We start from the raw sequence: 11,576 nt of genomic DNA on the forward strand, positions 1-11,576 counted from the left end.
GTGTATGTGCGAGATGGAGGAGCAGAGCCGTGTGTGTGGTGTTCATGTAGGGGGCCGTATATGTAAGATGACCAGATTTTTTTAGGGTCAAAGCCGGACAGAGGGGTGTGGTCGGGGGCGGGGCTTATCACAATGTATGATTTTACCTTCGTAATTACGTTCAGGGTAATTTAAAATAAGCCATGGAGTAAATCCTGCAGCGACCCCTCCCCTCCCCCAAGGGCTTCCCGCTGTCAGTGTAGTGGCCCAGAACGTCCTACAGGATGTCACATTCACTAATCTTTAAAACCCCCATTTATGTACTCGTTAGGAGACATTTCTGGGGTTGGCTGTCAGAGAAACCCTGTTTCTCCCCTTTCCTCACAGACGACGTCCTAATCTGCCCGGCAACATCTGTCTCCTGATTGGTTACTATACAAGGTCCACTGGGTCCAGCGGCGCTCTATAAAGTATGCAGTAGAGATGAGCGTGCTCGTTGCTCGAGTTGAGCTTTCCGCGATGCTCGAAAGTTCGTTTCGAGTAACGAACCCTATTGAAGTCAATGGGCGACTCGAGCATTTTTGTATATCGCCGATGCTCGCTAAGGTTTTCATTTGTGCAAATCTGCAAAACCCAAGAAAGTGATGGGAACGACACAGAAAAGGATAGGGCAGGCGAGGGGCTACATGCTGGGCTGCATTTCAGGTTGCCAGGTCCCACTATTAAGCCACAATAGCGGCAAGAGTGGGCCCCCCCCCCCCCTAACAATTTTTACTTCGGACAAACCCTCAGCTAAGCACCACACTACCTCCAACAAAGCACAATCACTGCCTGCGGGATACACCGCTGCCACTTCTCCTGGGTTACATGTTGCCCAACTCCCCCCCCCCCCCCCCCCCCGCACGACCCTGCGTCCGCAGCACACACAAAATTGCCCCTGCGCAGCCTTCAGCTGGCCTCACAGCCACACCACCCTCATGTCTATTTATAAGTGCGTCTGCCATGAGGAGGAACCGAAGGCACACACTGCAGAGGGTTGGCAGGGCCAGGCAGCGACCCTCTTTGAAAGTGTGGGCGATAGCCCACAATGCTGTTGAGAATTGATAATAGATTGACGTTCAATCTTCATTCCAATCCTGTGCCACCTCAGTCAGGAGCTGCAAACGTGGGCATAAAGGGGACTCCGCTGCCAGCCCAGCACTTCTACACATCTCCACAATGCAGCAATACTCGGTGTGGGAAGTATGTGAGCGGGCCCGGGGTCAACCTCTGTCCCAGTAAACACCTTGTGTGGCCCAAGGTGCTGCGAGTGACATAGCAATGGGAACTCCATGTGTCCACACACTACCCATTCTGTTTGGGTGTCGGATACCTCATCAACAACGCAAGGGGTAAACCATCTGCACTCTGCACCCTACCAAAGTCTGTCAGTGTTTTGGGGACAGACAGGTAAAACACCTCAATGGCAAGTCTGTGTGCACCCACAGCATGGGTGGCTAGCAGGAACCCACAGACGGTACAGAAAGAAATCCCATTGCAGTGCCCCGGATAGCTGAGGTGACGTGAGAGAAAATACATGTTGGCTGCGGCCCACACTCCATGCCCTAGTCAGTCTTTTTTTATTTTTTTTTAAGTGCCAGGCAGGTACAACTCCGCTATGGGAAGTCTGTGTGCACCCACAGCATGGGTGGGTCCCAGGAACCCAGAGAAGGTACAGAAGGAAATCCCATTGCAGTGCCCCGGATAGCTGAGGTTACGTGAGAGAAAATACATGTTGGCTGCGGCCCACATTCCATGCCCTAGACATTCAGTTTTTTAAAAGTGCCAGGCAGGTACAACTGCGCTATGGCAAGTCTGTGTGCACCCACAGCATGGGTGGCTAGCAGGAACACACAGACGGTACAGAAGGAAATCCTATTGCAGTGCCCTGGATAGCTGAGATGACGTGAGAGAAAATACATGTTGGCTTCGGCCCACACTCCATGCCCTAGTCAGTCTGGGTTTTTTTAAAGTGCCAGGCAGGTACAACTCCACTATGGGAAGTCTGTGTGCACCCACAGCATGGGTGAGTCCCAGGAACCCAGAGAAGGTACAGAAAGAAATCCCATTGCAGTGCCCCGGATAGCTGAGGTAACGTGAGATAAAATACATGTTGGCTGCGGCCCACACTCCATGCCCTAGTCAGTCGGTGTTTTTTGGGGGGCCAGATAGATAGAACACAGCGATGGGAAGACTTAGTGCACCCATAGTATGCACAGACCCCTGTAATATTCCTGTAGCAAAGGTATAAGCTGACCCCAGTAACAGTTATGTTGCAGAAGTCTAGGGAGACCCCAGTAACATTTCTGTAGTAACAGTATAGACAGACCCCAGTAACATTTCATTAGCAGAAGCATAGGCAGACTCCAGTACCATTTTTGTAGCAGAAGTATACGTAGACCCCCTGTAACATTTACGTGGCAGAAGTATAGGCAGACCCCAGTAACATTCTTGTAGCAGAAGCATAGGCAGACTCCTGTAACATTTAAGTGGCAGCAGTATAGTCAGACCCCTGTAACATTTATGTGGCAGAAGTATAGGCAGACCCCAGTAACAGTTATGTAGCAGCAGTATAAGCAGACCCCAGTATCATTTCTGTAGCAGCAGTATAGCCAGACCCCACCATTTCTGTTGTAGAAGTATAGGCAGACTCCAGTACCATTTTTGTAGCAGAAGTATACGTAGACCCCCTGTAACATTTATGTGGCAGAAGTATAGGCAGACCCCAGTAACATTCTTGTAGCAGAAGTATAGGCAGACTCCTGTAACATTTAAGTGGCAGCAGTATAGTCAGACCCCTGTAACATTTATGTGGCAGAAGTATAGGCAGACCCCAGTAACAGTTATGTAGCAGCAGTATAAGCAGACCCCAGTATCATTTCTGTAGCAGCAGTATAGCCAGACCCCACCATTTCTGTTGTAGAAGTATAGGCAGACCCCAGTAACATTTATGTAGCAGCAGTATAGGCAGACCCCTGTAACATTTATGTAGCAGCAGTATAGGCAGACCCCAGCACCATTTCTGTAGTAGAAGTATAGGCAGACCCCCTGTAAAATTTGCGTGGCAGCAGTATAGGCAGACTCCAGTAACATTTTTGTAACAGAAGTATACGCAGACCCCTGTAACATTTCTGTAGTAACACTATAGCCAGATCCCAGTAACATTTCTGTAGCAGAAGTATAGGCAGACCCCTGTAACATTTACGTGGCAGCAGTATTGGCAGACCCCAGTAACATCCTTGTGGCAGCAGTATAGGCAAACCTCTGTAAAATTAACGTGGCAGCAGTATAGGCAGACCCCAGTAACATCCTTGTGGCAGCAGTATAGGAAGACCCCTGTAAAAGTTACGTGGCAGAAGTATAGACAGAGCCCTGTAACATTCAAGTGGCAGCAGTATAGGCAGACCCCTGTAACTTTCTTGTAGCAGAAGTATAGGCAGGCAGACCCCAGTAAAATTTCTGTAGTAATAGTATAAGCCAACCTCTGAAACATTGGGATACCATGAACGTAGGCGAAGGCCGGAAAAATTAGTTGGATAAGAGTGTAGGCGTGGGCCTCAAAAATTAGTGTACCAAGAGTGCAAGTGTACCTCTGAAAAATGTATCAACCGAGAGGGCAGGTGAAACCCATAAACATTTTTTTAAAGATACAGCTCACTGCTGCCTTAAGTTGTAACAGAGCCTGGAGGCAGCCCTGTTGAAAAAATTGGTTCATGTTACAGTCTCAATACTTTTGAAACTTAGAAAAATTGTAAAAACATTGGTAGATGTAGCCTTTTGGGCCGCAGAAAAATTGGCCGTTCAGTGCGATGACATGTTGTTTCTGGAGGAGGAGTAGCAGGAGGAGGACTAATGTCAGAGACAGATTGACAAAGAAAAATGCCCCGTTTTCCCGGTGATAGAGAAGAGTGCTGTTATCTGCGGTTGCAGCGAAAAGAATCTTTAGGTTCCGCTGCTCTCCAGCGGAACCTAAAGGCTTTGTTCATCTTTATGAGTGTAAGCATGTCGGCACTGGCAGTTGACAGGCGGGTATGCTTGTCTGTGATGATTCCCCCAGCTGCACTAAACACCCTCTCTGACAAGAAGCTGGCGGCAGGGCAAGCCAGCACCTCCAGGGCATACAGCACAAGTTCGTGCCACGTGTCCAGCTTTGATACCCAATAGTTGTATGGAGCTGAGGCATCACGGAGGACGGTGGTATGATCGGCTATGTGCTCCCTCCGACTCATCCTTGACTGGGGAGTGGTGACGCAGTCTTGCTGGGGAGCCATAAAGCTGGCAAAGGCCTTGGAGAGTGTTCCCCTGCCTGCGCTGAACATGCTTCCTGATCTCCGCGCTTCCCATGCTACTTGGCCCTCAGAACTGCGCCTTCTGCCGCTAGCGCTATCAGATGGAAAGTTTACCATCAGTTTGTCCACCAGGGCCCTGTGGTATTGCATAATTCTTGAACCCCTTTCCTTTTTGGGAATGAGAGTGGAAAGGTTCTCCTTATACCGTGGGTCGAGAAGGGTGTACACCCAGTAATCCGTAGTGGCCAGAATGCGTCTAACGCGAGGGTCACAAGAAAGGCAGCCTAACATGAAGTCAGCCATGTGTGCCAGTGTACTAGTACGCAACACATCGCTGTCCTCACTAGGAAGATCACTTTCAGGATCCTCCTCCTCCTCAGGCCATACACGCTGAACAGACGGGAGGCAAGCAGCATGGGTACCCTCTGCAGTGGGCCCAGCTGTCTCTTCCCCCTCCTCCTCCTGCTCCTCCCCCTCCTCATCCTCCAAAACGCGCTGAGATATAGACATGAGGGTGCTCTGACTATCAAGCGACATACTCTCTTCCCCCATCTCCTGTTCCGACCGCAAAGCGTCAGCCTTTATGCTTTGCAGCAAACTGCTCAGCAGGCATAGCAGAGGAATGGTGATGCTAATGATTGCAGCATCGCCGCTCACCATCTGGGTAGACTCCTACCCAGGTTGGAGTTTCCGAGGACCTGGCAGATGTCTGCCATCCAGGCCCACTCCTCGGTAAAGAATTGGGCAGGCTGACTACCACTACGCCGCCCATGTTGGAGTTGGTATTCCACTATTGCTCTACGCTGCTCATAGAGCCTGGCCAACATGTGCAGCGTAGAATTCCACTGTGTGGGCACGTCACACAGCAGTCAGTGCTCTGGCAGATTAAACCGATGTTGGAGGGTCCTCAGGGTGGTAGCGTCCGTGGTGGACTTGCAGAAATGTGCGCAGATGCGGCGCACCTTGCCAGACAGGTCAAGACGGGTAGTTTTTAAGAAACCGCTGAACTACCAGATTGAAGACGTGGGCCAGGCATGGCACGTGTGTGAGGCTGCCAAGCTGCAGAGCCGCCACCAGGTTACGGCCGTTGTCACACACGACCATGCCCGGTTGGAGGCTCAGCGGCGAAAGCCAGGGGTCGGTCTGCTCTGTCAGACCCTGCAACAGTTCGGGTCCGTGTGCCTCTTGTCACCTAGGCTGAGTAGTTTCAGCACGGCTTGCTGACGCTTGCCCACCACTGTGCTGCCGCACCGCGCCACACTGACTGCTGGCGACGTGCTGCTCACATTTCTTAATTGAGAGGTAGAGGTTGCGTAGGAGGAGGAGGGGGAGGGTTTAGAGGAGGTGGCGTAGACCGCCGCTGATATGAGAACCGAGGAAGGACCCGCTGTTCTGGGTGTGGGTAGGACGTGTGCGGTCCCAGGCTCTGAGTCGGTCCCAGCCTCCACCAAATTCACCCAATGTACCGTCAGGGATATATAGTGACCCTGCCCGCCAGTACTTGTCCACGTGTCTGTGGTTAAGTGGACCTTCCCAGTAACCGCGTTGGTGAGGGCACGATTGATGTTGCGGGAGACGTGCTGGTGTAGGGCTGGGACGACACATGGGGAAAAATAGTGGCGACTAGGGACCGCCGCTGCCATCATGTTTTTGAAAGCCTCCTTTTCCACAAGCCTGTACGGCAGCATCTCCAGGCTGATCAATTTGGCAATGTGCACGTTTAATGCTTGAGCGTGCGGGTGCGTGGCGGCATATTTGCGCTAGCGACAGCTGGACGCTGCGCTGTGAGACATTGCTGGATGGGGCCGAGGACAACAGAGGTGAGGGTGTGGGTGGCAGGCCAGGAGGCGCTCGTGCCTGTGTCCTGAGAGGGGGATTGGATCTGAGTGGCAGGTTGGGGCACAGGAGAAGAGGCAGTGGTGTGACCTGGAGGCGGTGAACGGCCTTAGTTCCACCTTGTGGTGTGCTTGGCCATCATATGCCTGGGCATGCTGCTGGTGGTGAGGCTGGTACTGGTGGCTCCCCGGCTGATCTTGGCGCGACACAGGTTGCACACCACTGTTCGTCGGTCGTCCGCGCTCTTACTGAAAAACATCGACACCTTTGAAGACCTAGGCCTCTGCAGGGTGGCTTGGCGCGAGGGGGTGCTTTGGGAAACAGTTGGGGGAGTCTTCGCTATGGCCCTGCCTCTACCCCTGGCCACCCCACTGCCTCTTCCAACCTGTCCTGCTGCTGCACTTGCCTCCCCCTCTGAAGACCTCTCCTCAGTTGGCTTAGCGAACCAGGTGGGGTCAGTCACCTCATCGTCCAGCGGCTCTTCCTCCGAATCCTCTGTGTGCTCCTCCCTTGGACTTACTGCCCTTACTACTACCTCACAGATAGACAACTGTGTCTCATCATCATCGACCTCCTCACCCACTGAAAGCTCTTGAGACAGTTGCCGGAAGTCCCCAGCCTCATCACGCGGACCCCGGGAACTTTCCACATTTTGGGCATGGGTCACGACAAACTCCTCAGGTGAGAGAGGAACCATTTTTTCCCACTCAAGGCAGGGACCTGAGAACAGTTCCTGGGAGTCTGTCTGCTCATCAGAAAGTGTCATATTCATGGAGAGGGGAGGCTGGGAGGAGGGAGGAGCAGCAGCCAGAGGATTCAGAGTTGCAGCAGTGGACTGCATAGAAGACTGAGTGGTCGATACATTGCTGGATGCATTTTCTGCCATCCACAACAGGACCTGCTCACACTGCTCAGTTTGTAATAAAGGTCTACCGCGTGGACCCATAAATTGTGATATGAAGCTGGGGACCCCAGAAACTTGCCTCTCTCCTAATCCCGCAGCAGCCGGCTGCGATTCACCAGGACCAGGAACTCGGCCTGTGCCCACACCCTCACTTAGGCCTCCGCGTCCTCGCCCGCGTCCACGTCCTCTAGGCCTACCCCTACCCCTCAGCATGGTGTATTACGAATAGAGCAGACACAGAATGGTGTAAAAAAGATGCAATTATTGGCGTGCAGTTGGAGGCTGGCAGCGGTTATGTAACGCACACTGCAGTCCGAAAAATTATAGGCAAGGCTGCAAAAAGGTCTAGCTGGGTAATAGTGAGCCACTAAAACCCCCAGCAGCCAGGCAGTAAACTGCACATGGTCACAGGTAGCCCTAAGAAGGAGTTTTTTTCCAAATTTTTTTGAAAAAGCAAGCAGCCTATATAGCGTGTATATGTCTTTCCCTCTATCCGAGGCTGTCGCCGCACGCTATGCGTGAAGTTGATGGCACACACAGAACGGTGTAAAAAATTTAGGCAATTATTGGCCTGCAGTTGGAGGCGGGCAGCGGTTATGTAACGCACACTGCAGTCCGAAAAAATTATACGCAAGGCTGCAAAAAGGCCTAGCTGGGTAACAGTGAGCCACTACAACCCCCAGCAGCCAGGCAGTAAACTGCACATGGTCACAGGTAGCCCTAAGAAGGGTTTTTTTTCAAATTTTTTTGAAAAAGCAAACAGCCTATATAGCGTGTATATGTCTTTCCCTCTATCAGGGGCTGTGGCCGTACGCTGTGTGTGAAGTTGATGGCACACACAGAACGGTGTAAAAAATTATGCAATTATTGGACTGCAGTTGGAGGCTGACAGGTAGCCCTAAGAAGGATCGTTGGGGTACTTGTTGACAGGATTCTACCCTACCACTGTCCCTGCCTCACCAGTACTGCCCCTATACTCTATATAATTGACTGCAGACTGAGAACGCTATAGCCAGCACAGCCCAAGATGAAAAAAAAAAAATTGTGCAAAACTGCTCCCAGCAGCCACAACAGTAGTGCACACGGTCAGATGTGGCCCTAAGAAGGACCGTTGGGGTTCTTGAAGACGCTAACAGTAGCCTAAAACTCTCCCTATAGCAGAAACAGCAGGAACAGCACTCTCCCTGATCTCTCCCAGTGTGTGTCTGTGGTGAGCTGCGGGCGGGACCGCTTTAAATACTCGGCGGTCACTTGATCTTGCCAGCCACTCACTGCAGGGTGGTGGGATAGGGCTGGCACGTCACAGGAGGAAGTTGTAATGCCTTCCCTGCATGTCTATTGGCCAGAAAATGCAGGGAAGGAAATGGAATTGACTCGAGTACCACGTGGTGCTCGTCTTGAGTAACAAGCATCTCGAGCACCCCCCCCCCCCCCATTGATGCATGGTGTGATTGTGCATGTGTGCGGTCCCCTAATTCTTTTCATGGCTCGAGCCGCTGCATGGCGCTCTTTTGCATGTGTGCGGTCCCCTTTTTTTTTTTTTTTGCATTGCTCCCCCCCCCCCGTTGCATCGTGTTCTTTTGCATGTTTGCGGTCCCTATTTTTTTTTTTTTTTGCATTGCTCCCCCTGTTGAATGGTGCGGCTTTTCAAGGGCGTGGACCCTTTTTTTTCTTGCATTTTCCTCTTTTGCATCGCTCCCCCTGTTGCATGGCACTCTTTTGCATGTGAGCGGTGCCCTTATTTTTGGCATTTTCCTATTGTGCAGTGCTCCCCCTGTTGTATGCCGTGGATCCGCTTAACTTGAATATTTCCTTATTTTTCCTGCAGCCCATACACTATCTCCAGGCGACAAGACAATTTCAATCGGACAGTCCTGTGACTAAATCCGTGCTATGGCGTGGTACCAGCGGATGGGGATAAACGTCTCAAGAATGATAATGTTGGTGAGTTTATTGGCAGCAGCCACTACAATTACCTTGCACTCGGAATGCAATATTACGTGTTCTTTTCTCTCTTTCTTGTAGGTTGAAAGGAAGCCCCAAATTTGGGACCCAGCCGAGCAGAGCTATAGCGACCGGGACGTGAAGGCGGAGGCGTGGCTAGCGGTGTGTTCCGGGATGTATCCAGATTGGGACAACGCCACTGCTGCCGTTCAAAGTGAGATACGTAAGTTGACATTGATATGTGCCGGGTTTTGTGTGTCATTTGTTCATGTAGTAAAGATGTCCTGGATTTAACTTCATTCTTTATTGCAGGGAAAGATGTATAAAATTGTATTTCGGGCTTGTGTTTCAACTCAATTTTTATTTTGCAGTGAAAAATGTGAAAAATCGCTGGCATTCTGTACGCGATCATTTTAAGAAGTACGAGAAGGACTGTGAGAAAAGTGACTCTTCCCCGTCCAAGAAGAAATGTGCCCACTACAAGAACCAGTAGAGAATTGCGTCCGTAAGGTTAATTCTTCTTACACCGGCTTCTTTGGTAACGTGACTTCTTTTGAATGTTTTGTTGTACATCTCTAAAATTTCCTGTTGTTTCTTCCACAGTTTCAGCGGGAACGTCAAGGCACCGCAAGCCGGGAACGTCAAGGCACCACAAGGCGAGATTGAGCGGCGGCACAAGTGTCCGAGGATGCTGAACTACGAGAAGTTACCCCAACCTTGGCTGACAGCCAACTGAGCACGCCAGATTTGGACCCCATTTCTGTTACCCCAGAAGTGGCGGATCAAAATGTCTCGCGTAGCAGCAGTACTAGCAGGGAGTAACCGGGTGGTCAGTTCCGAGCGGTCGAGTCGGAGCGTTGCAGCTCGGCCGCGGCAGAAAAATAATCAACCGGATGCTGCCCAAGAAGCGCTGGCAATGTTGCGCCGCACTGACACCGAGGATCAGTGGGATACGATGGATGCGGCAGTGGCGGCACGCATTCGTGAACTAACATCTGAGTGTCAGTGGGCAATTGCACCCGTAATTTACGCAGTTCTGGAGGTCTTCGCGTCTCCAAGGCCTATTGCCGACTGCTGCGACATAATTAAGGCAATGAAAAATGCGGCCTTTGCTGTGCAGCCGTCCACACGAATGTTGCCTCCACCCCAATCTTTCCCAGATCAACCGGGAAGGGTTTCTAGGACACCTGGATACCCCATTCAGTATGTCTCTCAAGACAGTGGCTACAACGACACCGAGACGGGCGGGTCCCCTTCGCAACCCTCGTTCCTGTCAATGATGAGCAGCCCTTTGCATCAAACAGCCCAACAGACTACCTCTGTCTTGTACTCGCCACCATCCAGTTCTCATTCAGGAAGTGGAGAAGGGTCGTTCCGGAGTTATACGACATTGCAGTGATCACGACAGTTGTAGGAGGATCACTGCAATGTCGTGAACGTGATCACTGAAAATAACATCTTTGAAAATGCTGCCCACAAATTCTTCCGGATGGTCATGGGAAAGATTGGGGACAAATTTGTACTATGGATCACTGCTGGTACTCACTGCTCTGCTGCTAAATTTACAATGCTAAAACATTCCTTCCCTTCAGTTTCATAACTTTGAAATGCTCCAATGGGGGTGAAACTGAACAAGAAGGAATGTGTTTTTTGTTTTTCCAATTGCTCCCTCTGGGTGCCTTATTTATTAGCTCTTGTATAGTTACTGGCTGGCTCTCCTCCAAGGTTGGGGTTTGATACTTCTCGAGTTCCATGCCCTTTTTTTATTTTTTTTGGTGTATATGTACATGTTCTCAGTAATGTACCCTACATTGGAGTTCTGAGTACATGAAATATTACAAAAAATACTGCTGTGAACAAGGGCGTTATGCCGGCCTGTTCCCCTCAGTATTTTAGCTTGCGGTGTCTCCACCAAGTTAGGGGATTTTTAATTCGCTAGTTCCATGGCAACATCTTTCTTTGGTTGTTTTGCTGTATTGGTACATGTTCTCTGTAATGTACCCTACATTAGAGATCGCAAAACATTTCATAATCAATCCCATCCAAAATTTCGGCAGTGAAAAAGGGCCTTATGCCTGCCTGTCCCTCCCCATATTCCAGCTTGCTGCCTGTCCACCAAGGTTGGGGTTCACAACTCCTGCAGTTCCAAGCCAACAGGTTTATTTAGTTTTTTTTGGTGTATATGTACATGTTCTCAGTAATGTACCCTACATTCGAGTTCTGAGTACATGAAATATTACAAAAAAATACTGCTGTGAACAAGGGCGTTATGCCGGCCTGTTCCCCTCAGTATTTTAGCTAGTGGTCTGTCCACCTAGTTTGGGGTTTGCTACTTTGCTAGTTCCATCGCAACATCTTTCTGTGCCAGTTTAGCTGTATTCGCAATACATATCATAATCAATCCCACCCAAAAATTCTGCAGTGAAAGAGGGCCTTATGCCTGCCTGTCCCTCCCCATATTCCAGCTTGCTGCCTGTCCGCCAAGGTTGGGGTTTACAACTGCTGCAGTTCCAAGCCAACAGGTTTATTTAGTTTTTTTCGTGTATATGTACATGTTCTCAGTAATGTAACATACATTCGAGTTC

General features: G+C 50.4%; 1 protein-coding gene and 1 pseudogene across 1 annotated transcript in view; both read right to left on the bottom strand.

Annotated features, from left to right (window-relative positions):
- The window catches only part of LOC136624513 (zinc finger protein 585A-like), a 252,475-nt pseudogene that overhangs the window by 121,485 nt on the left and 119,414 nt on the right, over nt 1–11,576 (bottom strand).
- Nucleotides 1–11,576, bottom strand: part of LOC136624383 (oocyte zinc finger protein XlCOF22-like) — a 99,809-nt gene that overhangs the window by 35,298 nt on the left and 52,935 nt on the right. The window lies entirely within an intron of this gene.

This window comes from Eleutherodactylus coqui, chromosome 4 (assembly GCF_035609145.1).
Source record: "Eleutherodactylus coqui strain aEleCoq1 chromosome 4, aEleCoq1.hap1, whole genome shotgun sequence".
NCBI classification, from domain to species: domain Eukaryota; kingdom Metazoa; phylum Chordata; class Amphibia; order Anura; family Eleutherodactylidae; genus Eleutherodactylus; species Eleutherodactylus coqui.